The sequence below is a fragment of the Bos taurus genome, chromosome 11 (assembly GCF_002263795.3).
Source record: "Bos taurus isolate L1 Dominette 01449 registration number 42190680 breed Hereford chromosome 11, ARS-UCD2.0, whole genome shotgun sequence".
NCBI lineage: Eukaryota > Metazoa > Chordata > Mammalia > Artiodactyla > Bovidae > Bos > Bos taurus.
In genome coordinates, this window is record NC_037338.1 from 99,770,698 (window position 1) to 99,798,416 (window position 27,719).

General features: G+C 54.7%; 1 long non-coding RNA gene across 2 annotated transcripts; it reads left to right on the top strand.

Moving 5' to 3' along the window:
- Positions 1 to 676: 676 nt before the first annotated feature.
- Positions 677 to 27,700, top strand: LOC112448841 (uncharacterized). 2 transcript variants are annotated; one of them, XR_009496558.1, is made up of 3 exons: positions 677 to 26,102; positions 26,674 to 26,790; positions 27,419 to 27,700. It is a non-coding gene; the product is annotated as an uncharacterized lncRNA (long non-coding RNA). The 2 variants fall into 2 exon arrangements; XR_003037284.2 differs by having other exon boundaries at positions 677 to 26,790.
- Positions 27,701 to 27,719: the final 19 nt, after the last annotated feature.

A 27,719-nucleotide genomic window follows, 5' to 3' on the forward strand; every position in this document is an offset into this window, starting at 1 on the left:
AGTTTCCTCACTATATGGCTTCCCCTAGATGGATGCCAGCGAGAAAGACTGAAGCCCCGGTGCCTTGGAATGCACGTGTGGTCCTTTCCACACTGTCCTCTTGGCCCCTCGGGGGCAGCCCTCCTCATTGTGGGAAGGGCTGAAGGCGGTGGAAATCATCTGGAGACTATCTTGCAGGCCGACTACCATGGTAACCATCTCTCTGGCGCAAGGACAGATAACTTGCCTCATTCTCACAACTGGCTTCTTACCATTTAGTGCCAGTTAGTAACTTTGAGAAGTGACCCTGCTAACCTGTGATGTGAAGGAGGAAAAGACTAGGAATTATCAGCTACACCAGCCCCCATGAACAGCAGCAATAACAATCATCCGGGCCCATTTGTTGAGTCCTCACCCCATGCCTGCTGCCTCAACAGCATCATGGCACGGTGCAATCCATGTCCCCAAGGAGACGGCTCCACAATATTTCCAAGTTAGGCCACTCATTTTTATGAAATGTATAAAGTGAGATTTTTGTTTGTTTTGGCAGTGATGGCTACAAGGACACAAGTAGCTTTGCCTCCTGGAGACACAGAGAAAAATTCCATGACCCGTGTGAACCCATGTCGGGGAAGACTGAAGTGGGGTGTAAACTCAGGATGGATAAATGCCAAAGATACAGTAAATAGGTGAGATGAAATATTTATTTTGTATGCATTAGCAATATGAGGGGGGCTTCCCTGGTGGTCCAGTGGTTAAGAATTGACCCTCCACTGCATGGGGCACGAATTGGATCCCTGGTCTGGGAAGATCTCACATGCCGCAGAGCAACTAAGCCCCATGCACCGCAACTACTGAGCCCACGTGCTGCAACTGAGGTATGAAGCCCGCACCCCTTAGAGGCTGTGCTCTGCAACAAGAGAGGCCACCGCAGGGAGAAGCCCACACCACGGCAGAGCAGCGCATTGTTGCCGCAGTGAAGATCACGCAGCAATGAAGACCAGCGCAGCCATAAATAAAATAACAGGTAAAATTCTAAAATACAAAGAACATGAGGAGTCAGGGTGAGCCGAGGGGGTCTTTGGTTTTGCCCCAGTCTCATGCTGGGAAAAAGGGTCCCATCTCTGGTGGTGGCCTAGTGGTGAGGAGCAGGCACTGGTTGCTCGAGTCACCATGTCTGTTATTAACTCTGTGACCAGGCAAGTGACTTCACGGCCCTGTCTCCCGTCTGTGAAATGGGGTGATAATGGCCAACTCCTCCGGTTATGATAAGGCTTCAGAAGGTTCTGGAATGCTTTATCCTGGCAAAGCTGATGGTGGATCACCAAGGTGGTGGCACCCTAGGTTCAAAGAAGTGCCTTCGTAGAAGTGCCATTGCCTGGAAAGATCTTTGCCCTGTGACTGAGCATGGACCGAGAGCCACAGAGCAGATAGTCTCTGCTGCTGGGGACCCCTGTATGGGCGACCCCAGGGGCTGGAAGGAGCTCAGCCCTTGCTTCTGCTGGGGGCATGTGTGGGCATGGAGCTGGCCCAGCCCTTTCCTGTCCTGTCCCAGCATGATTTCAACAGAGGGAGCGTCCTGGGCGTGTTTCCCCCTCGGAAATCTCACCCCGCTGAGGTGGGATTTGGGGAGCTCTGGCTCAATTTGCTGCCCCAACCAACAGGCCAGGCTTAGAGATGCTCAGAAACCAGAGTGGGGATACAAGTTCCTGACCCACAGCCTGGGCCTGGCCTGGTGGAAGGTCTTTGGCTCAGGCCGGCCTGACAGCCCTTGACTCCATCCTTCAGGGCTGTATGACTCCAGACAAGTGTCTCCGCCTCTCAGGCCCTCAGTTTCCCCATCCCTAAAGTCTCAGGCTGGGCCTGCCTGCCCACTCTAGGAACCTGGGGTTTCCCAGGAGGACACAGAGCTTATGTAGATGTGCATGGGGAAGTCCCAGGCCACCCGCTTCCTTTCCAATCAAGAGAGCTCCATTTTCATCTCTGGTATATTGATGATTTAAGTAGCACTTCATTTTTAAAAAGAAGAAGAAAAAAGAAAAGGAAACTCAGCTACAGCGAAAACAATACAGAAGTTTCCCACCAACTTAACTTTGTCCCCTGACTCTTCAAGCTCTACAGGAGTGGAGCAGTCCATCAGCTAGGTTTAGTGACCGCTCCTTTCCGAATAGTTCCTAGTCTCCTGGATTTGAACCTCTGTTTCTTTCAGCCTCTGTGAGGTCCCATGAAAGGTGGGGAGAGGAAGGGGCTTTAGTTGGTAGGGGGTGGTCCACAGAGATCTTGAGGTGCCAAGGTCATGGACAGGCTGAATGTGCTGGCCTCCTCTCTGGTCACGTGCTGTGGGCATCTTGGACGCGTGCCCCCTCGGCCTCTCTGTGCCCAAGCATCCCCAGCTCGGGCCCAAGGCCCAGCTGCATTTGGGCCCCCAGTAGAAGCCAGGGCCAGCCCTTGCTGCCTCTGAAGTGAGGAGTCTGTGGGCCTGGATGGTCTCTCAGCTCCTCCCAACTTCAACACAAATTGCTACATTTATGAAGCTCCAGCTGTCTGCAGAATGGCGTCTGGGATGGGCGAGGGATGGATCCTGTCCTGGGAGGAGGAGCCCCCTCAGCCGGCTGCCTCCGGCTGGACTGGGGATGGCAGGGCTCAGAGTGGCCCCTGGGCCCCAGGAGAACCAGGTGCCAGGCCCAGCTGCCAGGCTGCCATTTGAAATGTCTCCTGTTGGTGGCACTTTGGTAAGTTGCAGGTATTCTGGTCTTCGCATATATTTGATCTGTATCTGAAACCCGTGCTGGTTTCATTTCTCAGCTATGGGATTCTTAGTGCCTAAGACTGAACTTGACCATGTCATTCCCCAGGTAAAGGTTTTCCATGGCTTCTCACTGCCCTTAGAAGACAATCCAAGCTCGAAAGTGACCCCAAACCTTTTGGGGTCTGGCAAAGGCCTAGCTCTCCCACCTAGGGGCTCTCGACCCCTCACCCTATGCCCTCCAGGCACATAGACTGAACCACGAAAACTCCCCTCTCGGGAGCCTCACACCCTTTTGCCTGACACACTCTCCTTCTCTTTTTCTTGTTGCTTGCTAAATGTCACTTCTTCCAGGAAGCCCTCCCTGCCTAATTGAGCGACTTCAGTTCACAGTCAGGCTCACCCTGTACTTTTCCTTTGTAGCACACTCATCACTGTCATGAGCTAAAAAAAAAAAAAAAAAAAAAAAGCCTGTTTATCTGATCCGCACTCCACCCCCCAGTAGGAGGTGGGCTCTGTGGGTGCCCCCCATTGGATTTTCCTGTTTATACCAGGTGCAGTGCTGGGCACCCAGTGAACACTCTGGAAACGTTTGCCCAGTAAGTCCTTGAGTGGTCACTCTGATCCCACAGACGGCCTGTTGATCCAGGTTGCTAACCTGGGGCCCACCGGGGCTGCTGGCAGGGCACCTGAGCGGGTCACGCTGGAGTCTGGAAACCCAGGCCCAGCCCCATCCTCCGGCCTGCAGGCTCTGCCTGGAAGTGAGGAAGGGGTTAAGTGTTTCTGGAGGCCTCGTGCTGTGTCTGCGGCAGTTCCCCCTTCCGGGGCTGCAGCAGCCGAGGTTGGCGAGGAATGTTTGCAATGCAGAGCTAGGAGGGAGGGCTGGTGGAAGTGGGGGCCTGTGGAGGCCGGGCCGGGCCAGGCTCCCCAGTTGAGCAATCGCCCAGGCCCAGCCGGTTCCTGTAACTCCTGCCCCTCCTGCCTTTTCCCGCCCTGCCGGCTTCCTCCACCCGCTGCCTGCCAGGCAGTGGGGGCGGCCTGTCCTCTGGGGCCTGCAGCGAAAGGTAGAGGGACAGAGGCCCCTGAGAGCCTGGAGGCCAGGGGTGAAAAGGAGGATCTTCCAAAGAGAGAGAGGAGTGCAGTCAGCTCAGCCACCCTGGCCCAGAGAGGGTAAGGTTTTGCCCAAGGTCACACAGGCAGGCGCCACCATCCAACTGGGCCACACCCTGGATTCAGACTTTTTTGTTCCCATCGTAGCAGGCTACAACTCAGCACCATGTGAAGGCCACTTTGCCACTCGGACGGGAAGCTTTGATTCCCAGAGGCTCTGTCCCACCTGAAGGCCGGGCCTCTCCTGCCCTGAACCTGGCTCTTCACTCAGGGCTAGGGTCTCAGAGAGGAGGGCGGCTCTTGTCGGGCTGGGTGCACCCACCATCCCTGTCACTGTCCAGTACTCAGCCTGTCCTGGGGACACTGGTCCCCTCCAGGAGTGTGGCGGAAATGGATGAACACCCACCACACTCAAGCTGGTTCTCAAAAGCCACCCATTCCTGGGACTTCCTTCATGGTCCCGTGGTAGTGACTCTGCCTTCCAATGCAGGGGACATGGGTTTGAACCCCCGTAGGGGAATTAAGATCCTACACTGAACTAAGGTCCTACCCGCCACAGGGCAGTGAAGGCTCAGTACAGCCAAAACAAAACAAACAAAAAACCAGTCCACTCCTTCCTCAAATTCCCTTCAAGGAAGAAGCTTCGTGAGTTCTGAATAGCATGTTGAGCCCACAAAACTGGGCTTTCTCCACAAGCACACACCTTCTTTAGGGACAGCAGCATTCTTACAATGCAGAAAGAGCTCCTTCTGTCGACAGTTATTTACAAGTGACCTCTGGGGAGGTGGTCCCTGCCATCATTCAGACCCAGTTCAACCCGGCTTCCACTGCCTTCAAGTTTGTGGCCATGCACCTCTTTCCGAGCCTCAGCTTCCTCATCTGTAAAGCGGGATTCAGAGAGAGGGTGGGTGGAGCAGCAGGACCGCTCTGGTTCTGCGGAGACTCTGGGCCACTTGCCTTTTCTGGTCCCACAGACACTCAGTCTGCTCGGGGCTAGCTCAGGGTGTCCCCGCCGGGCCCCGGGCTTTGCCCAATTGGCCAGCAGATGATGGGCTCAGAGCCCTCAGAGCTGCCGTCTTGGCCACATCTGTCTGGAATGGGCAGTGGAGCCCCTGGGACCCCACCTCTACAGAGGGCAGGGTGGGCGGTCTGTGTGAGCTAGGAGTTCCTGTGAGAATCAAACACGGCGTTTAGAGATGAGGAGGCTCGTAGGACAAGCGGCCGCCAAGCCATGCAGGCATAGCGAGGAATTTTCACCTGAAAAACCACACCAGTATACCAAGGACCTTCCTACACTCTGCTCTGCAGCTAAGTCCTACTGTGAGCCAGACAATGGCTGACCTACTTTATTCCAACAATACACCTAAGAAGGAAGTATATTGGTCTCCGCCCCCCCACACTTTTTCTAAAAAAGAGAACAGAGAGGTTGATGCATTTGCTCAAGGTCACACAGCTTGTAAGGAGTGGAGCCTGACTTGGAACTCAGGCCTCCAGAACCTGTGCTCTTAGGGGATCTCTTCCACACCTGGTTTGGGATCCAGGCTCTTCATAGAGGAGATGGGCCACCTTGGGTTAGCCATTAAGCCCCAGAACCATGAATTGAGGGGAAAATCTCCAGCATCCCCTGTGGGTGGGGGAGGCGCTGCACTAAATTATCACTATCACTGGGTGAGGAGAGCTCAGAGAGGGCAAGCCTCTTACTCCAGGGCACACAGCCGGTCCAGTCAGGACCCACTCTCAAACCGATTGATGATGCCTTCTGGTCCCCGGCCCCCCTGGCTCCCTGTCAGAGCTCCACCAAGTCCGTGGCCTCCATCAAGTCCGTGGCTGGGAAGGACTTGAACAACCGACTGGCCTCCGCAGACAGATGGACAGATGCTGGCCGCCCCCCTCCCAGGGCCGGCGGGCTGCGAGGCTTCACCACCTCCTCCCGAGCAGGTTTCCTTTAAGAAACTAGAAGATTGATTTCCTGGCAGGCTCGCCGAGGAGCCCGTCCAAATGGTTTGCATGTCTGCATTTTTTACTGCTCCGTTTAATATGTATGCAAATGCTGGCCGGCTGCACAGTCACACGCGGCGCCCCATTAAAGCGCCGTCCGGGCGCGCGCATCATTCGAGGCGACGGGCTCGGCGGCCCTGATAGATGGGGTGCGGGGATGGAGACAAATGACGGGCTTTTGTAATTTCTTTCTCCCTTTTTCGGGGGCGGTGGGTGGGGGGCAGCTCAAGCCTAGAAACAGCAGAGAAGATTTAAATATATGCAAAATTGTTTGGGGGTTTGGGGGGGTGGTGTAGAAACCTGAACCAGGAGGAGGGAATTCACTGCTCTCCTCCCTGGGAATAGGGCTGAAGGCTGGAGGGGGGAGCCGAGCCCCACAGTCACCTTCTGGCAGAGAGAGTGGCTTTGCTACTGATAAGCAGGCTCGGTCCTATGGGAAGCGCGGCTTCAGCCGCAGAGAAAAGGAAAATGCCGGTTATTTTCAGCCCTGTTACACCTGAGAGGCCACTGCTGCGAGTTTTTACCATCCTACCCGCGCCCCCCACAACTTAATTTTCTTGGGCTTCCAGGGCTTTTAGCTTTATAGGTATATGGGTGTCATTTAACTCTTCGCATTAGCCCTAAAAGGTGGATCACACCCATTGCACAGATGGGGAAATTGAGGCTCACAGTCCCTTGGGGAGGGTTGCAGAGTGAGTAGTGGGGGGTGGATGGGATTCTCGGAGCCATTCCTTGACCCAGTCAGCCCTTGGCCAGCTATTGCTTTGTGGAGTTTGCTCCCAGCCATGGAGGGTGGGGCGGGTATGGAATCTGCCCAGACTAACCCCTCCTCAACAACCCCTGCTCTCCAACCCTAGCTCCTCTTGCAGGGTCCTCAGCATCCTACCTGTCCCCGCCTGCCTGGTAACACAAGCCCACGTCAGAACGAGCCTGAAGACTCGAATTTCCGAAATATTGTTTCAGCCTAAAATCAGAAGTGTGAGTTTTAAAGGAATCTTTCCTTAGTTCTCAGGATTTTAGGCGACAATGGCAGCTGGGGGGCAGCCTGGAGGATCATATGAAGATGCAAAGATTTCCCAGAGGAGGCTCCAACCTAAAGAGATGGCCATTCTGGAGCAAATAGCTCAGACCAACTGGAGAGGCAATTGTGTGTGTGTGTGAGTGTGCAGTGTGACAGTGTGTTGGTCTCTGTGTGTGTCATCGTGGGTGTTTATCTGTTTGCCAGTGTGTGCGTCTCAGTGTGAGGGTGGGATTGTGCGTGTGTCCATGTACACACGTGCGTGTCAGCATGCATGTGTGTGTGTCGATGTGACAGCAGCTGAGAGCGCCTGTCCTCAGGCTGGCAAGCAGCTGGAGTGTGAATTTCCCTGAGGGTTTCCATCTCCCTGCAGTGTAGGCCTCCTGCCTTCTCCATCCCCACCCAGAAACCTGCTCCCCTTTCCAGCGAAAATCTCTGCTGTTTCAGCAGCAGAATGGAGGGCGGGACACCCCACAGGCAGTTGTGAAGATCCAAAAAGGCTGAGCCCCCCCAAGGCCCCGCATAGATGAGGACTGTGGTTACCGGGGGATGGTGCGTAGCCTGTTGCCTGATGGGTGAGCCTGGGAATTCTGGGAAGGAAACCAGGGCCATGCACAGCTCTCTGGAGAAGCTCACCTTGTGTATATGCGCCTGAGTGTCACAGCTCCCATCCCTCCTTCACCTCCCACCCCTCCTCTAGGTCCATCCCCAACCCGCCACCCCACCCCCACTCTTTTCCAGTCTCTCAAGTTCACCCTGCCCTGGAGTCTCCTGGGCCATCTCTCCTGGAGTTCCCCCAGATACCCCCTGGGCCCATCCCTTCCCCCCCAACCCTGCTCCCTGCAGGAGTCCTCCCTGACCAGCCACGTCTTCCCCTTGCCTTCTCCACCTCCTACATCCCAACCAGTTGCTTGTCTGTTTCATTCTGTCTCCATCATCTATCCCTCAGGAACGTGAACCCTGGGGGAACCTAAAAAGTGGAGGGTTCTCTCCAGGACGTTCCTGATGTTCATGAACATCTTGGGGCCCCCGCCCAGGCCAGGCTCCTTTTCCAGGCTCAGGTCCTTCGCTCTCGACAGATCTTATTCACCCTGAGGCTCACCCTCCATGTCCACGGAGCCCAACCAGACGATGATGACCCCGTGTCCTAAGTCCTCCCCCACTGGTTTGTGTTTTGGGACAGTCCACCCTTCTTCCAGGCCTCAAGGTGTCACCTCCCCTGAACTGGCCCCAACCCCAGTCATCATACCAGTGGTACTAAAGTGACTGTTTCCTGCAGCCTGTCAAGAAAATTCTTTCATTGAGAACCATTTTGAATGGACCTGGACATTGCCCCTCTCTGAATACCTCTTCCCCTGGGACCCTCCGAAGCATTCTTTAGGGCCTCCCACCGGCTTCCCAGGTGGCGCTGTGATCAAGAATCTGCCTGCCAATGCAGGAGACACAAGAGACTCTGGTTCCATTCCCTGGAGTAGGAAATGGTAGCCCGCTCCAGTATTCTTGCCTGGAGAATCCCACAGACAGAGGAGCCTGGTGGGCTACAGTCCATGGGGTCACAAAGAGTAGGACACTACTGAGCAACTGAGCTCGCATGCACACAGGAACTAAGCTCAGAGAGCCTGTGAGCGTGGGGAGAGGGTGAGCCCTGGGCCTCACTAGGGCCTCCCCCAGACTGGGCCAAGCACACCGTAGTCTCTGGACTGGTGAAATAGACAAGGGAGAGGATGAATGGACGGGCTTGCCCCGTGGCCCCCTTGGGGTCCACACTCTTACTCCCCAGCTGGTTGGGCGGGGTTGGAGGGGGAAGGCTGCTGTGTGTGGACCGGCTGAATCAGGCCCTAACCCCAGGCAAGGGGCCACCTTGGCTCCTGCCGATCTTGCTGACTGGGCTGAATTCGCGTCTGCACCTCCCTCAGCAACCCGCCATTACTCATCGTTGGCATTATCCCTAAGCAAGGGGTGACCCTCGGAGCAGCCGCAGGCCTCCCGCATGTTCTGAGGAAGGGGTGGCCGGAGGCTGGGCTTCGAGGAGGCACAGCAGGAATTGTGAGCAGCTGCTCTGAGTGCAATGACCATATTTTTCTGAGCTGAAAAATTAGGACACAGGATGTAGCAGAGGGTTTTCTCAGATTCGTTCATTCGATGAGTGCGAAAGTCTTAACAAAGGTACGAAACCTATAATGCATTGTCTTGTTGAAAAGCCTCTGAGGTTCCCAAATCAGGGAGATTCTGGAAGCTGATACTTCAATTTGACGAATATCTGGGGTGGGGGGGGGGCCTGGGTCAACCCTGTCCTTGGTGCTTGGGCAATGATGGGGAGCAAAACAGGGGTGATTCTGGCCTCACAGAGCTCACTTGGGGAGGCTGACATTCCTTAAATAATTTCACATTTTAGGACCAAGAGAAGTGGTATGGGGGTGGGGGAGCGTACGGGGCCATGAAGGCCAACCGTTCCCATGTGGACCGCAGGTGGGGATGTCCGGGAAGACATCTTTTTAAATTATTTGTTTATTTTTGGCTGCAGTGGGTCTTTGTCGCTGAGGCCTGTCTCTAGTTGCAGTGAGCACAGGCTGCTGTTTGTCTTGGTGCGTGAGCTTCTCATTGCAGGGGCTTCTCGTTGCAGAGCACAAGCTTCAGGGCAGGCAGGCTTCAGTAGCTGCAGGGCACCGGGCTTAACGGCTCCGCTGCCTGTGGAAACTTCCCAGACCCGGGATCGAACCCGTGTCCTCTGCCTTGGCAGGCAGATTCTTATCCACTGCACCACCAGGGAAGTCCCAGGAAGACATCTTTGAGGAAAGAAAGTTTGACCTGAGACTGAGCTCTTTGGGCGTTTGCTGTGGGAGGGATGGGAGTGGGCTGGAGTGAGGAAGTACATTTTAGGCAAGAGGAATAGTATGTGCAAAGGGCCAGTGGCAGAAAGGAGGGCCGGGTGTTTGAGGGACAGGAGGCAGCCCAGGTGACTCAGTGTGCTGAGCGAGGGGAAGAGGAGGTGGGAGAGGTCGGCAGGGGCCGGTGCAGGCAGTGCCCACCAGTCCATGAGAAGGTGGTGGATATTCTCCTGCTGGCAGTGGGGAGCCAGGGACTGTTTGGCACAGGCGGGACCTGATCGTCCTTCTGGATGTGGATAATAATGAGGATGATGACAATGTTGGTTATTAAGGGAAGTGTTTAGTGAGCACTTACTATGTGCCAAGCACTGGCTACCCTTTCCAGTGTTCTTGCCTGGAGCAGCCCATGGACAGAGGAGCCTGGCTACAGTCCATGAAGTTGCAGAGTCAGACACAACTGAGAGACTTAAGTGCTCACGCGCGCATGCAAGCACCATTTCAGCCATTCTACAGACGAGAAAAGTGAAGGTTGGGGAGGGAAGTGGTTTATCTGAGGTCACATGGCTGGCGAATAGCAAAGATGGAACTCTGAGTATGCTGGCTCCAGAGTCTCTACCCTTGTCCCCAACACAAAGCTGCCCTAGTTTGGACACAGAAGGACAAGGGACATGCAGATGACCGCCCCCTACCCCCAACCTCTCAGCCACTGCCTCCTCTCTGCTGTGTCCCAGGCGTGGGTGGGGACTCTGTGTCACCAGGTCAGCCAGGGCTGGAAAGGCCCAGCTCAGTCCCTGCTCAGGCCCAGTAGGGAAGTAGAGGTTGCAACATCAGAGGCTGAGCTTCTGGAGAAGTTGGGACCCCAGCGTGGGTGGACAGGTCATTGGGGCGCAAGTCCCAGGAGACCACAGCCCCACTCATCTGTTTGGGATTCAAGGACTTTGAGATACGGCTAGAGCATTCCCGGGCTTCCCTGGTGGCTCAGATGGTAAAGAATCCACCTGCAATGCGGGAGACCTGGGTTTGATCCCTGGGTTGGGAAGATTCCCCTGGAAGGGGGCATGGCAACCTACTCCAGTATTCTTTGCCTAGAGAATACCCATGGACAGAGGAGCCTGGCAGGCTACAGTCCATGGGGTTGCAAAGAGTCAGACACAACTGAGCGACTAAGCACAGCAGAGCACAAAGTATCCCCAGGACCAGAGCAGCATCTCTGCCCCCTGCTTCCTCCTCTGGAAGCAGGTCCAGGGGATCGCACCTGTGGCATTTAAAAAAATCCTATTCCCAGGACTTCCCTACTGGTCCAGTGGCCAAGACTCCACGCTCCTGATTCAGGGGGCTCCAGTTCGATCCCTGGTCGGGGGGCTAGATCCCACATGCCTCAACTAAGAGTTTGCAAGCCTCAACTAAAGATGCCAAATGCTGCAATGAAAATCCTACGTGCTGTAACTAAGACCCAGAAGAGCCAAATACATAAATATTTAAAAAATCCTATTCCCTCGGTGACCATCAGGGAAATGTAAATCAAAAGCACAATGAGATACCACCCCACCTAACACCTACTGGAATGGCTACTATCAAAACTCAGAAAATAACAGGGGTGGGTGAGGATGTGGAGAAATTGGAAGCTTGTATACTGTTGGTGGGAATGTAAAATGGTCCAGCCACTATGGAAAAAAGTATGATGGCTCCTCAAAAAATTAAAAATAGAATTACCATATGATCTAGCAATTCCATTTTTGGGTATATAACCCAAAGAATTGAATCAAGGTCTCCAACAGGTATATATTCCGTGGTCACTGCAGCAGTAGTCACAACAGCCAAGAAGTGGAAACAAGCCAAGTGTCTGTCAACAGATGAACAGATGAACCAAATGTGGTGCATACATATAATGGAACATCGTTCAGCCTTGGAAAGGAAGGCCATTCTGACACTCACTTCACTTTAGGTGAACCTGGAGGACATTATGCTAAGTGAAATAAGCCAGACACCAGAAGACAAATATTGTATGACTGCACTTATATTAGGTTCCTAGAATGGGTAAGTTCACAGGGGGTGGTGGGTGCCAAGGCCTGGGGAGAGAGGGAAATAGGGAGTTAGTTAATGTCTAATAGGTACAGAGTTTGGCAAGGTAAAAAGAGTTCTGGGAATTCCCTGGCAGTCCAGTGGTTAAGAATCCGAACTTCCACTGAAGGGGGCATGGGTTCCGTCTCTGGTCGGGCAACTAAGATCCTGCATGCCATGTGGCGTGGCCAAAAAAACATAAGTTCGGGAGATGGATGGTGGTGATGGTTGCCCAAGTATATGAATGGACTTATGCCACTGAACTGTATAGTTTCAAATGGTTAAGATTTAAAAAAAAGAAATCTTATTCTAAGCTCTCCCAAGTGGTCAATACTGGGCTTCTTTTAAGTTGTGTTTATAAGAGATAAATTAAAATATCAGATGGTAATTGTCATCACAGCAGGTAAGAATCATAGATGCTGGTGCTTCTGGGCAAGTGATCTCACCTCCTTGAGCCTCAGTTTCCTTCCTAGGAAATGGGGATAAAGATAGTCCTTCCCTCCTGGGGCTACCGTGAGGATTCCGTGATGCCCCCAAGGGGGCCCAGCCAGTGTCCAGTGAGCACTCTGGACCAGCGGCACTTAGTCAGATACTCCTCAGGCCTTTGGGGTTTGGGGAAATGAGCAGCACAGGACCTAGTCACAGGAGAAAAGCCTACTTGCCTCACTACACACATAGGGAAACTGAGGCCTGGAGGAGTCAAGGGACCTGTCCAAGGTCTCTGATATCCCTTGAACCAGAATGCGGTTTTCCAAATCTGTATCAGTTAGCCAGGCTAGGTTGTGCTGCAGTAACAAATGAGCCCCGCATTGAAGTGTCTCAACACAGCGAAAGTTTGTTTTGCACAACAAAAGCCTGCCATGAGTCCAGGGGATTGTCCATGGCAACCACCCTCCACGTGAAAGCTCAGGGTGGGGGCTTCCCTGATGGCTCAGTGGTAAAGAATCCACCTGCCCACGTAGGAGTCATGGATTTGATCCCTGATCCCAGGAAGATCCCCCATGCTGCAGAGCCAGTAAGCCTTGTGTGCCATGACTACTAAGCCTGTGTACCTCGAACCCAGGAGCTGCAACGAGAGAAGCCCCTATAACGAGGAGTCCATGCACTGCCAGCCCCCACTTGCCGCAACTAAAGAAAGCCCTCCCAGCAGTGAAGATCCAGCACAGCCAAAAATAAATAAACAAGATTATTAAAAAGACAAATACAAACTCAGTGGGCCAGGCTGCCTTTGTCTCATGGCACCTCCATGTCTAGGTCACTGAGACAGGAAGGAGCATCACATCACTTCTTCCCACAACTCATTGGCCAGCACTGGTCACATGACTTCACTCCATGGCAAGGTTGATGGGTCCTGAGAAGGAGAACTGAAGATAGGTAATAACCAGAAGTATCTACTCAGTATCCGAGAGGGAGGAAGGCCAGCGGATGGCTTCCCCAGGCAGCCCATGTGCACAGTTAACTGGATCAAAGAGAAAAGGGTTTAAGGCTAGAATCACTTCCTCTCCTACCCAAGCCCCCAGCTCCCTTCCCGGGGCAACCGCAGTTTCCAGGGCTACTCTGCATGTCGACAAGCAAGGTGTGTGCCAGGTGCCCTTGTTAAAATACAGATGAGAGCGTGTTGCTCTTTTCACTCCTTGAAGGAGCAGGCAGGTATTTGTCACAGCTTTTTGCTCCTCCAATGGGCAGCGCCTTCCCATTATGCAATAGCGACCCCCACCCCGTGCCCACGGGTGTCTAGGCGTTTTCCAAAGTTCTGCTGTTATAAAAGTGATGCAATCAATTTCCTGTGCATTTTCCCTTGTCACCCGTGTGAGTGTTTCTGTGGTTTAAATTCCTAAAAATGGAATTGCTTGGTCAGAGGGCAGGTGCAAGGAGCCATCTGACAACTCTCTGGCGGCAGGCGCTGCCTCCAGGGTCAGGAGGGGCTTTTAAGAACAGGTGCTAATGGAGCCCAGTGGGTTTCCCATCCCAGGGGGTTTCCAAAGGGGACACAGGAGAGGGGGCAGGAAGAGGGGGTGGTACCCCTCCCATCTTGACTCTGCCATGCCGGTCTTAATGCTGGTGCTCTGCCACGCACATCTTACAGAGAGCAAATGCCAAGTTCCAGAGGGATGAGTCGCTTGCCGGTGGTGCCCAGTGAGCATCCTTTGAGCCACAGTCCCAGACTGGGCTGAGTCCTCCTGGGTTCCAAGACCCCAGCTCCCTGCTGGAGACCTCATGGATCCTTTCTATACTGGCTCCTCTCAAAGGCACTCATGTTTCCCCAAGAGCTTTCTTTTTAAATTTCTTTTTTTGGCCGTGCTGGGTCTTTGTTGCTGTGAGGGCTCTTCTCTAGCTGCAGTAAGTGGAAGCTACTCTCAAGTTGCGGTGCAAAGGCTTCTCACTGCGGCGGCTTCTCTTGTTGCAGAGGTACACAGGCTTCCATAGCTGCAATGCACAGCTTAGTTGCCCCCTGGCATGTGGAATCTTCCCAGACCAGGGGTCAAACCTGTGTCCCCTGCACTGGCGGGTGAATTCTTAACCACTGGACCACCAGGGAAGTCCCTCCCCAAGGGAGTTGCTAAAATTCATCTTCGCCTTCTTGGGACTCACCGGGTCCAGTTCTCTGGTTGCTCGGGTTGTAGAACCATCAGCCTCTCACTTTCCCCCTTCGCTGTTTTCATATCTGATGCATCGTTTTGAAAGAGCATCTTGGTATGTAGAGTTTAGTCTTGTTGATTTTTAAATTTTCTTTTTTCGGGGAGGGGGCAGTACCATCCCTGTTGTTTCTGGAAAAAAACCCAAACACTCTTCTTGTAAAATAAATAAATTCAAGCAACACGGAAAACTACAAGCAAGGAGGTAAAAAGCATCAGCCAGCGATGACTAACTCTGGTTAATGTGTGCGTGCACGACCTTCCACTTCCGTAGATTCTAAGCATTTCTAACCACCCCTTCTAATGATAATGAAAATCTCTACCTTTCTCACTAAAGGTGGGGTGTGTGAGTCACCTGAGTGGGACTGAAAGTCGCTTTTAGTCTCCCCTCCCCTCCCTGGCCCCCCATCCTTCACCCACAGCCTCTCCTGGGACTCCCCTCCCCCAGCTCTGCTTCCACTTTGGAAGCTGCTTTTCCAGCTCCGGGGAGCAAAGCCTGCAGAGTTTGGTACCAGCGAAGCAGGGGCTGATGACTTCCTATCCCCAAAGAGTTCTGCTTGCTCAACACCTGAGAGCAGGGATTTCATTCCCTCACCTCCCAGACCCCCAGAGGCCAAGATCCGGCCCAGTTTGCCCTGCTGCACCTTCAGCTGGTGGGAAGGACAGTTGATCCCTCTGCCCTGGTTTTCTGCCCCCCAATCCTGCCCCCCATCTCCATCAGCAACAGTCAGTTCAGTTCAGTCGCTCAGTCGTGTCTGACTTTTTGCGATCCCATGGACTGCAGCACACCAGGCTTCCCTGTCCATCACCAACTCCCGGAGTTTACTCAAACTCATGTCCATCCAGTCGATGATGCCCTCCAAGCATCTCATGCTCTGTTGTCACCTCCTCCTGCCTTCAATCTTTCCCAGGGTCTTTTCCAATGACTCAGTTCTTCGTATCAGGGGCCAAAGGATTGGCGTCTCAGCTTCAGCATCAGTCCTTCCAAACAGTGCGTCTTCCTAAGTTCACAGCAGGACCCAGCCTGGACCCAGAGGGTCTCACATGTTTGGGTCTCTGTCCAGCAAGGTGGAAGGTGGGCCAACCCCAGGTTACTTCCATCAGACCATCCCTAGGGAGGAAGGGGCCACAGCTCAGGACTAACTAGGACCTGGCTCGATGGGGGGCAGTGTGGTGGCAGTCCCAGAACCTAGCCCAGAAGAAATGTGAGGCAGAGAGAGGGCTGGAAGGAAGAGGGGCTCCTGGAAGCCTGGCAGCCCTCCTCTGGGGCCTCTTGGAGGCACAAGGTCTCTGGTGCTGTGTCATCCACAGCAGTGAGGGGGTGGGGAGTGTGGCTGAGGGGAGGGTATGTGAAGGACCTGGCAGTGCCCACAGCAGGGGCAGCTCTGCCCAGGGCCATGGCTCTTTCTGTCAGCAGCTCCTCAGATCTGTTCCTGAGGATCCATGAGTCCTTCTGGTGCCCAAAGAAACCCTTGGGGATGGCTCGACATTGACCATGAGCACGACGGGGCCAAGAGCCAATGAATGACATGTGCTGGGTGACGGTGCTGCCTCTTCAGGGGAGGCCGAGCGGTGTCAGAAGCCCACGTGTCCTAGCTGGGCTGGTGCTGGCTGTGTGACCTTTGGCAAATGACTGAAGGTCTCTGAGACTCAGTTTGCCCACCCACATGGTGGCCTGTTTGAATGGCTGAATGCAATGACCTCATAAAGGATTCTGGGCAGGCCCGTGAGTCCTGGGAGAGGCCTCCTTAGTTGTGGTTTTGCTTATCTGCTCACCCTTGGGGTGGCAGCCAGGGGAAAGCCAAGATATGTAAGTGTGTGCGTGGGGGAACCTCAGGAAGCTGCAATTTTCTGTCCCAAATGGCTCCTAATTATTCACAACAGTGGGTTTCAAATTGGTTTGAAACTGGGTTTCAAAAAGATGAAATGGCTCCTAATTATTCACGATAGTGGGTTTCAAAGTGATGTTTCACACGCGTCTTACACAAGGTCTCAACCTTGTGCCTTGTTGTTCAGTCGCTCAGTTGTGTCTGACTCTTTGTGACCCCATGGACTGCAGCACGCCAGGCTTCCCCACCCTTCACTATCTCCCAGAGTTTGTTCAAACTCATGTCCGTTGAGTCAGTGATGCCATCCAGCCATCTCATCCTCTGTTGTCCCCTTCTCCTCCTGCCCTCAATCTTTCCCAGCATCAGAGTCTTTTCCAAAGAGTCAGACCTTCGCATCAGGTGGCCAAAGTATTGGAGCTTCAGCATCAGCATCAGTCCTTCCAGTGAATATTTAGAGCTGTGCCTTAGACCCTCTCAAAATAAATCTTACTCAAGTGATCCACACTGGAAGGAGGAGCCCACCCTGACCCTCCTTGCCCCCTCCTCCCAATGACCCTTAAGGTCAATGAAAGGCTTGAAAGCCACCATTCTAGGCCAGCAAGGGTGTCACCAGTCACAGGATGTAGAGGTGGCAGATAATTATCTAGAGGGGGTCATTTTCCCAATGCATCTCTCACTGTGCTCATGGAAAATGACAGAAGGAAGAGAAGGCTTCAGATCAGAGACCAGTGTTTCCGAGGGTCCTGTCGGGCCTGAGGTCACTAGGCTGGGGCAGGCTGGGCAACTCTGACTCTAAGGGCCTCCTTCCCTCTGGGCAGCACTGACCTGGCCTAGGATGTCCCTGTGGGTAGCACAAGGAGCTGGGTGAGGACACCACTCTGTGTCGCCAGAGCCTGAATCTCCATCAGTCACTGTCCAGCTACTTGACCTGGGGCAAGTCCCCACTCTGAGCCTCAGCTTCCTCATCTGTAAAATGGTGCAGCAGTGACTGGACCCAGATGAGCAAGGTTGAGGGGGACATGAAAGGAGCCGTGAAGCTCTGAGCACTGCTCTTGGCACCTGGGGAGTCATAGACCAGTAACGCTCACCGTTGTCAAGAGCAGTAATAAATCCTAAGCAGGTGGGGGCTGAAAGGAAACTTGGAACTCTTACCCCAGAGAGGGAAAAGGTCAAAGGCTAAGGTAAAATAGCAGGGTCAGGAATGAAACTCAGGACCTGATACCCAGGCCTCCTGGTCCAGAAGAGAAGGACACCTTCTTCCTGCAGCATGGCAGGGAGAAAAAGGATGCAGATCTCTGAAGAACCCCCAGAAGTTTGCTGTGGCTTCTTGGTGGTCTTCGTGGCAGGGCAGGCTCTGCTCTGTCACCTACCCTGGCTCCTCTGACCGCTTCTTTCTGGGAGAGAAGAGGTGCCTGCCTTCCTTTCCTGCTGCTGTTCTGTGCAGGTGACCTGGAGGCTGGGGGAAGGATGAAGGCGGAGGTGGGAATCCGGGAGGGCTGGGCGCGGAGCCGGAGCCGGGAGCAACTGCCACTGAACTGCTGACGTGTGCAGCAGTGCAGCAGTTCACAGGGGGAGCATCTTGTCCTCCATCAAGAGGAGGGGAACATCACTGGCCCAGTCTGCAGATGAGGAAACTGAGGCTCTTAAGGCCACAGACGGAGAGCGGTGTGGTCCGTTATGACTGAGCTGCTCTTCCACATTCCTGGGCTGATTTTAGGAACTCACAGCATAACTTGAAGACTTGTTCCTCCTCTGTGCCTGATCAGCTGTGGGGATTGGTTGAAGGGGCCTTGAAAACTTCTAGACTCTCAGATTTGAGAGCCAGTGGGCCCTAGAGAGGGGTTTCTCTGGTGGCTCAGATGGTAAAAAATCTGCCTGCAATGCAGGTGACCTGGGTTCCATCCCTGGGTCGGGTAGATTCCCCTGGAGAAGGGACTGGCTACCCACTCCAGTATTCTTGCCTGGAGAATTCCATGGACAGAGGAGCCTGGTGGGCTACAGTCCATGGGGTCACAAAGAGTCGGGCACCGCTGAGTGACTAACACTTTTACTTTTTTGCCCCAGAGAACAGAAGTTAAGTCTTTGGCCCCATCCCACAGAGGAAAAAACTGAGGCTCAGCCAGGTCCTCTGGAAACAGTGGGCCCTCAGGCTCCAGCTGGGGAGTGGGGTCGGGGGGAGGCTCCTGGGGCCGCAGCTCCCTCTTGGCCCAGTTTCTACCTTCCCCCCCATCTCCAGTGTCCCCAGTCCTCTGGAGGAAGATTTCCGTGGTCCCGGTTGGGGGTGCCAGACTGCCAGCGACGAGTGTTTTTTTAATCCCAGCCCCGCTGACTTAGATGATTATTCTTATTTAAGGCAGGGAAGAAACGCGCGAGCCTGGCAGCCGGTCACCTCCGGGCGGCGGCCCCTCCCCGCCTGCCTCCGGTGCTCAGCTCCAACCTGAGCGGGAAAGGGAAGGGGGAGATGGGAAGCGGGAGTGGGGAGGAGGAGAGGAAGGTGGTGGGGGGGGACGAGAGAGGGGTTAGAGGGAATAGGAAGTGGAGAGGAGGGAAGAGGGAGGAGGGGGGAAGGAAGGGGCAGGAAGGAGAAGATTAGGGAGGAGGGGAAGGGGGTGGAGGGAACGAGGTGGGGGAGGGGCAGGGAAGAGGGTGGGGGGAAGAAGACGGGGAGGGGGGAACACAGAAAGGCACCCCCCACCCCCACCCCCGCAGCTCCCTAAGCAGTTAGGAGAGAAGGAGTTACACAGATGAATAATTTACTACGGGAAATGCAGGAAGAATTTAGAAACTCTCAATTTATAAATATTTATTTTCACAAGTTCGCCCCCTCCCGACTCTTCTTTCCCTGGCTGGCCCTCGTTCCTTCTCCATTTCCACCCCCCCCCCGCCCCCCAACTTTTTGCTGACCCTGTCTCTCCCACGGCCTCTCTCCTTGTCTCTGCGCGCCGTGACCGTCTCTGTCTCCCCTTCTCGGCCTCCGTGACTGGGGTGGGGCGGGGATGTGTTTTCTCGCCCGTGTCTCTCTTTTCTCCATCTCTGCGGCCTGAGTCTCTCCCTGGCTGGGTGCATCCCTGTCTCTGTCTCCCTGTCTCCATCTCTGGGTGTCTCTACCTCGTCTGTCTCCCCAGCCTCTCCCATCCTAGGACCTCAGTTCGGGTCCGCATGAGTTGGGGCGGGGCCGCGGGGGTGGGGAACCCTCGGAAGGCTCAGAGGGGGAGAGGTCGTTTCCCTGACAACCGGCGGGCGTAGGGCAGAGCCTCACCGGCTGTAGATTAAGAAGTCTGCTCCCTGCGGACGGGGGCGGGAAGCCGCGAGAACCCCGCCCCTGCCCCGCCCCGACCACGCCCTTTTCCAAAAGCTTGTTGGGGCGCCCCAGGGGTGGCTTGGGGAAGGCACTGGGATCGGGCAGGTAATAAGTGGATCACTTGATCAATCAGTTAACCAATGGTGGGGCAATCAGTTTACAGGCACGCACAACGCGGGGAGTTTAAGAGCTCCCGGTGGAATGAGACGGAGCTGAGTTCTGAACCCTCACGGGCCTTGTCCTGGCAGCGTGGTCCTGCAGAGCTGAGTCCCTGCACATCTGGCCGGTATCTCCCATCTGTGCGGCAGCCCCTACCTGCAGGGTCGACCCTCCAGGCGGATCCTCCGTTGCCTTTGTCCATCCTTTAGTTCACAAATGGAAAAGGGAGGCCCTCGGAGGGGAGGGGAACCTGGGGGCAGAGTTACCAGCCATTTAACAAACTCAGCAAAATTGACTTCCTCCGTCGGCATACTTTTTATGAGCTGGGAACTGGACTCAGAGGTGATCCTACCCTTGACAGCACCTGGCTCGAGGCCTGACCCAGAGCGAGTCCTGGGTTTTCCCTACCTGCTCCCCTTCTGTCTCCCCTCTGACTCCCTCCTTTCCCCCTTGTGTGGGGAGGCTGAGTTCCAGAGAAGTCAGCTGGCAGCACGGTTGCCTGGATGCGAGAGGTGGATTCCCACCCCTCCCCTTAAGCCATTTCTGAGCCTGACACTCAAGTGCCAAAGAGTTCTCCAGTCATGGAGGACTCCTCAGGTAGTATCCTCAGGGTCCTAGCTGGCAGGGTCTCCTGGCACACACGCCCTGCTCCCTACAACCTAAAACCCGTGTGTCATTTAATAGGCGAACTCCTGTTTGTTTGAAACAGCCCTTCTGACAAGTACCAGCTCCTTCTTGCCCCAGCCCTCCCTCCCCAAAGCTGGCTGGACTGGAAGATGGGGAAGGGACTAGTGGAATGATTCCCCGCTCCAGGAAGGACTGAGGAGTCACTGGGAACGTGACTATTTATAATTTCAGCGGCCCCTTTAAGCTTGGGCTCCAGGCCTGTTGCCAGGCGGGCTGTGTTTGAAGCTCTCAGCTCTAATCCGGCTACAGCAGCAATGCTCCCAAATCTGCAGCAATGCTCCCAAATCAGGGTCCTGTGGTTGCTCCAGAGGCAGGATGGGCCTGGCTTGTGGAGCTCTCCCAGGCTGGAGGGCCACCCCCTCCCTGTCCCCAGGTCCCCACAAAAGGCAGGCGCTACACGTACACATATACACAGACACCTCTCTATGAAACACACACACAAACTCATCCTCACAGACCCAGGGAGAGAGAATCCCGTGACTGCCGCGTGGACTGGCATTGGTGTCTGTGGCCCATGGGCCCCCAGGCCAGCCACTTTTCCTCTGCAGGAAGGATTTCTCTGCCCTTCTCGAAGATTCTAGACTCTATACTCCTTGAGCCCCCAGAATACCCCAAGAGGGTTTAGAACCTGGACCCAGTAGGAACTGAGAGGAAGAAAGGGTGGAGAGGTGGTGGGCGGAGCTGGCAGATCTTGAAGGAGGAGATTGGCCCACGTGGCCCCTGGCTTTCCACGCTGGAGCTCATCCCTGGTGGAAGGGGTCTTACTCCCCCAGCTGAGAGATGGGGACGGTGAGACTGGGAGAGCAACACACCCAAGATCCCCAGCCAGTGAAAGGATCGGCTGGGTTTCGAGCCACGTGTCTAGGGCCCAGGCTCTCACACACTTCTGCACTCGCAGGCAGGGCAGTCGACAGCATCTCGCCATCTTTTCTCAAATGCAGGTTTGGGGGTTTCCGCGTGGCTGACAGTGGCTGGCAGGGCGTCTCACATCCCCACCTGGTATGTTATGGGCACCCAGTTCACATTCCCTGGCTGATCCCTTCTGTACAGAGAACGGGGACCAAGGAGGACCTTTGGTCAGGCCGTGCCCTCTACAGCTAGCCGGTCTCACCATGGAGCCACAGATCAGACTGTGGGGTAATGTGCACCTCAGGGGGCTCCAGGGGCATGGAGGACACGAGAGGGATGAGACTCAGGAACCCCTGTGTCACACAAGGCCCAGGATGGGGAGCTGAGGCCCAGGATCCAGTTCTAGAGCCAGCTGTGTGACTTCGGGTCAGGCCCGCTGTCTCTCTGGGCCTCAATAAAATGAAGGGAGCTGGGCTCCCTAACCTCTGAGGGTCCTCCCGGGTGGTCTGGAGAAGGAGCGCCTGGTCTCGGGGAGCCAGAGTGCATATACTCCTCTCCCAGGGCTGGGCCACGTGCCAGCAGAGGACCTGAGTGGCTAGCAATGGCCACCATGTTAAAAAATAATTTTACATATTTATTTTTGGCGGTGCTGGGTCTTCTTGCTACGGCGAGGGCTTTCTCTAGTTGCGGAAAGCGGGGGCTATTCTTGGTTGTGGTGCGTGGGCTTCTCACTTCGGTGGCTTCTCTTGCGGAGGAACACGGGCTCTAGACCGCGGACTCAGGAGTCATGGCCCACGGGCTTAATTGTCCCAAGGCATGTGGAATCTTCCCAGACCAGGGATGGAACCCAGGTTCCCTGCACTGCCAGGTGGATTCTCAGCTACTGGACCACCACGGAAGCCCCAGTAACGGCCACCATTTATACAGCACCTACCGTAGGCTTCCCTGAGAGCTCAGTTGGTAAAGAATCCACCCACAATGCGGGAGACCTGGGTTCAATCCCTGGGTTGGGAAGATCCCCTGGAGAAGGGAAAGGCCACCCACTCCAGTATTCTGGCCTGGAGAATTCCATGGACTGTATGGTCCATGGAGTTGCAAAGAGTCGGACACGACTGAGCGACTTTAACTTCACTCATCGTAGGCTTGAGCAAACTCTGGGAGATAATGGAGGACAGGGAAGCCTGGTGTGCTGCAGTCCGTGGGGTCTTAGAGTCAGCCACGACTTGGCAACTGAAAAACAACAGTACCTACCCTATAGGGTTCAGTGAGAATTAACTGGGTCACAGCCATGGAGGGCAGAGACGGAGACCCAGGCCCTCCCAGCCCAAAGGCCTCAATGCTTGTGGTCCTGGCTGCTGGCTGAGCGGGGCCGGTGGGCAGTGCCGCAGCTTGTGGCTGCGTGTCCTGGGTGCAGTGCCCGTGTGACACTGTGCAGAGCAGGCCGTCTGCTTTCCAGAGTGCTGCTAAGGAAGGCGCGGCTCAAGCTGCCTCCCCTGCCCCCTCCACAGGCTGCTTCTCCCTCCCTCCCTCGTTCCTGGTCCAAGGCCAGCTCCCCAAGGCTCCAGGGTGCCACGCCCCTGTACCTGGTGCCCCTGGGCAGAGGCTGGCAGGGGAGGGCTGGCTCCCAGAAAGCAGGGGTCACAACGCACTCCCCCTCCTCTGGCCTGGACCAGCGAAGGGCTTGGGGCACAGTCTCGCAGCCTCTCCAATGGACCCCATCACCCTCCATGTGGGTCCTTGGGTGCACAACACCAGACCTCAGTTTCCCCGCTCTGTAGACTACTACCGATGTTCCTGCCAAGAGAGGCTGGAGGGAGGATGCGATGCGCTGCTGCCCACACCTCAGCTCAGGGCAGCTCCAGCATCCTTTGGGTTGGCACCTTCTACCCCATCAGAGATTCCAGCCAGAGCCCTCCAGTGGAGTCAGGGGCCTGGAGTCATGGGAACAGAGGCCAGAATTTCCCAGCAGCCTGATCAGAAGACCACAGTTAGGGGGTGGGACATCCAGGGAGCGGTCCTCTGTACCAGCCCCTCCATGCTGCCGAGTGCCAGTGAGCCCCCAGACTTCATCCCGTCTCCAGGAACTACCGTCCACGGGTCTTACCCAGCCATCCTGTTTCCCCCCTTCCTCTCGCCTCCCACAGTCTGCAGCCGCTTTGCCTCCCCAGGGAACTGACATCTGCCCACCCTCCCAGCTGCCGTTCCCCCTCCACTCCTCCTTCATCTCCCGCCTAGAATGCCGCACCAGCCTCTTCCAGGAACCCGTCCAGGATGGCCTCAGGGACCCACACTCTCCACAAAGTCCCCTGTGGGTCTAGTGAAGCGTCACGCCAGCTCACCATGACCCAGCAACTCTGATGGCCCAAAATTGGCTCGTCTCCTTGGCTTTGAAGACTCTGGGGACCTGGTTCCTGCTCACCCCTGCAGCCTTTCGGCTCCCCACCCCCACCTCTGCTCCAGACAGACCAGCTCTCTTCCAGCCTCTGTGCCCTTGTACACGCTGTTCGGAGGACTGGAATTTTCTCCTGGGTCATCGGACCAACTTTTCATTCCTTAGGACTCAGCCCAGGCTTCCTCTTCTCCAGGGAGGTGCCCCTGACGCCCATGCCGTGGTCTGTCTACGTGTCTGTCACCCACAGTAGGCCATGCAGGAAGGGGCTGTGCATCTTGTTTATCTCTAAACCTCCAGCTTGCCTCCAGCTTGGGAGGTGGGGTCACCTGTACTGGTAGAAGGATGGCTTGATGCCACCCCGTTCCACTCCAGCTCCATCCACACACCCCACCCCTCCCCTGGGAGCCATCTTCCTTTCCCTTTCCTTCCTTTCCCTCTTCTCTGGGTGGGGTGGCATTGTGCTACGGGCATCCACATTGAAGTCGCGTGACCTGCGCCTCCTCGTGGCGCTGAGCCTCAGTTCTCCATCCGCAGAGATGGAGAGAGCCACTGCACGACCATCCCAGGGTAGATGCAAGGATTAAGTGAACAGCGTTAATCGTATCCTTGGACGTCATAGGAGTTCACTATACGTTAACTAACATTGTTGTCTTCGTTCTGTATCATCCAGGCAGGCTGGTTGTAATCACCTCCTCCTGGCCTGGATCTGGGGCACCTGTCACTACAGCTCTCTGCTCCAGGCTGCCCACAACTTGGATCATTTCATCTTCACTTAGAACACTCAATGGCTCTCCATTGCTTCCCCCAGGATATAAAAACTCCAGCTAATTTTCAAAGCTCTTCATCACCTGCTTTTCTGGTGAGGCTGCCCTGTGTGTGTGTGAGTGTGTGTGTGTATGTGTATGCTCAGTCATGTTCAACTCCTCACGACCCCATGGACTGTAGGAACCTCCAGGTTCCTCTGTCCATGGAATTTTCCAGGCAAGAATACTGGAGTGGCTTGCTACTTCCTACTCCAGGGGATCCTCCTGACCCAGGGACTGAACCCACCTCTCTTGTGTCTCCTGGATTGACAGGCAGACTATTCTTTACCACTGTGCCACCTGGGAAGCCCCGAGGCTGTCCTGACTAGTAGCCAAAAGATGACCTTCTGGCAGGCCCCTCCCCACCTGCAATGGGAGCTGGGTGACCCTAGGTGGGTCTTCTACTTCCCAGAGCTTCTGGATCCCTCAGCTGCACACTGGCACTGATACCAGTGCCTCTTAGTGGTTCCTTCCCTGGGGGTGTGGGCGACAGGGACCCTGGGTGCAAAGAGCTGGCCTAGTGTGGGGGATGTACCGGGCACCAGAGCCTCACGGCCAGCTCGGGCCAGCCCACAGCCCTGCACGCAGGCTCTGGAAAGAGGCCAGAATCCACGCTGATCCTCATCTCCTCAGAGTCCCCGTCTTTCCAGGCTGAATATTACCCTGATTGTGTTGTAGAGAAAGGAAGAGAACATTTGTTCTCTTTTTAAGGAAAATAACATTTTCCCCCATTTACAAAAGGAATACATGTAAACTGTGGATAATTTTGAAATTAAGATAAACCAAAGAGAAAATTTTAAATGATCTATAATTCATCACCCATCCACAGAACTTTGAGTGCCTGAACCTCCAGCCTCCAGACTCTTTGTATTAGGTGTGTAGCACAGGATCTGCTTGGAGCCCAGAAAGGGGCTCACAGAACATTCTGGTTGGCAACCTAGTTCTTCCTCTTACCAGCAGAACTCAAACTTCTCTGCCCAAGGCCTCTGCCTGCTGGTACCTAGAGAGTTCCCCACCCCACCCCCAGCAGCAGCTGTTAAAAGTTCAGGGTCTCAGGGAAGTTCCCGGGTGGCCTAGTGGTTAGGATTCTGGGCTTTCACTCCTGTGGCCCGTGTTCAATCCCCGGTGAGAGAACAGATCTTGCAAGCCATGCAGCATGCCCTCCCCCCAAAAAAAAGCAAAGAAAAGAAGTACAGGATCTCAGCCCAGGGGCCCCAGAAACTGCATTTCCCCAGGATCCCAGGAGGCCCAAAGGTTTCCAATGGCAGCTGAGTGCCCCGAGTTGTGGATACGCTTACACTTATCTGAGCCAACCCCCTATTATTGAACATGGAGGTGGTTTCCAAGTTGTGACATCATAAACAAGGCCACAGTGAAAAGCATCATGATAGCTAAACCTTGGGCACACTGTGGGTATTTTCCAGGAGCAGGTATTATGGAGATTTCCTTAATTCTGCTTCACTCCCCTTCTTCCTCAGAACATTCTGGGGTGGGGTAAGAGTTGGGTATGGCTGAGCGACTTTACTTTCACTTTTCACTTTCATGCATTGGAGAAGAAAATGGCAAACCGCTCCAGTGTTCTTGCCGGGAGAGTCCCAGGGACAGAGGAGCCTAGTGGGCTGCCGTCTATGGGGTTGCACAGCATCAGACACGACTGAAGAGACGCAGCAGCAGCAGCAGGGTCCATCTTCATCCCCATTCTGCAGGTGAATAAACTGAGGCTAGGGGCAGACAATACTCTCCAGGGTCCCATAAACAGTGGCCAAGCCAGGGCTTAATCCAGCCTGGCCAGGTTTCCTTTCTTCCACACCCATCCTATTGGCCTTTGCTTTGAGTTTTTGGTCCAGCGTCAGCTCCTGTTTGTGTGAGGTGGGTCTCATGAATGTCCCAAGATGGGCACACAGCGGCTTCCAGATGTCCCCGTCTCTGCCCTGTGGGACCAGTTTGCCCCGGTGACAGATGAAGCTTGGCCGGGTGGATAGCGTGGCCTCAGTCCACTGGGCACCTTTAAGTGATGGTGGGCGGGGCTTCAGGGAGGGGACCGGAAATGGTAAGAGAAGCAAGAGGGGCTTCCGGGTCAGCGGGGAGGGGCTCAGGCCCAGAAGAAAGGAGGGAAGGACAATGGCAGGGGGCTTTCCTGTGCTGTGGCAGGAAGAACAGTCATGTGACTGTGAATCCTTTTGGGGGAAACCCTTGGTGAAGAGTGAGCAGAATGCACTGATGGCAGCAGATTCTATTAAAAGCAGTTCTCATTACTGTACCGTTAATTATTAATAGGATCGGCCAAATCAAGGATGGGAAGACCCAGCTGGGCCTGATTCAAATCTTGCCTCGGAAGCAAATGGCTTTTGGGTTCGGTCCAGGAGACCTAGCCATGAACGTGCCTGTTGGAAAGTGAGGACAACCCGAGGCTGCCACGGTGGGACAGGCATCGCTTATATCTGCTTTTAAAAAGGCTAAAGAGAAGGAGCCCAGAGGAGGCAGACGCCCATTTCTGTCTATTTGCATCCCCACCCCTGAGCTTTTAGGCCTAGATGACCTGGGCGTGCCTTTCCTGCAGACCTCATCCTTCTCTGAGCACTGCCCAGACCTGGGGCTGTTCAGCCTCTAAAGAGATCCAGAGAGGATCTTTCTCCATGGAGCAGCAGAAACCACAGTGAGAACGAAGCCAAAGAGGGTTTGGGCTGAGGACACCCCAGAGATAGAGATTTCAGCCCTCTTTCTTGCTTAGAGGGATTGACCGCCTTATCTATACTGAACTCCTATTGCCCCTTCAGAGCCCAGCTCAGATGGCCTCTCCTTTAGGCAGCCCTACACAGTCCTAGCTCTGCTAACAAACAAGGATGCAGACCCTGTCCCTGCCCTCACAGAGCTACCGGTCTGACAGGAATCTAGCCAGGTGATTAATCAAATAATCATCACAAACCATGAAGACACACAGGCACCAGGCTCTAAAGCTGGGAGAGGGAAGCCATGCACCGCGAGGGCAGGGCCTCTAACGATTCTTCATCCTCTCCTCTAGGCTACCTGGAGCAAAAGTAGGTTCTCAGGAAATGTGTCTGATTTCACAGACTGCTAATTTGGGAGCATAAGAACAAGGCCTTCAAGATGGAGAGATTTCTGGAGAAGCCAGCTTTGCACAGCAGAGGGACGAAGGGGCGGGGGTCTGGGCCTTTTCCCTGTTCCTCCATCACCACGGAACTCTCCTGGATTATTAACTGATTTACCCTGACATCCACTATGAAGCCAAGACATGAATGCAGTATGGTGGGGGTTTTTTTTGGAATAAATAAACGTGAATGAATGAGTGAGTTTAGGCTTAA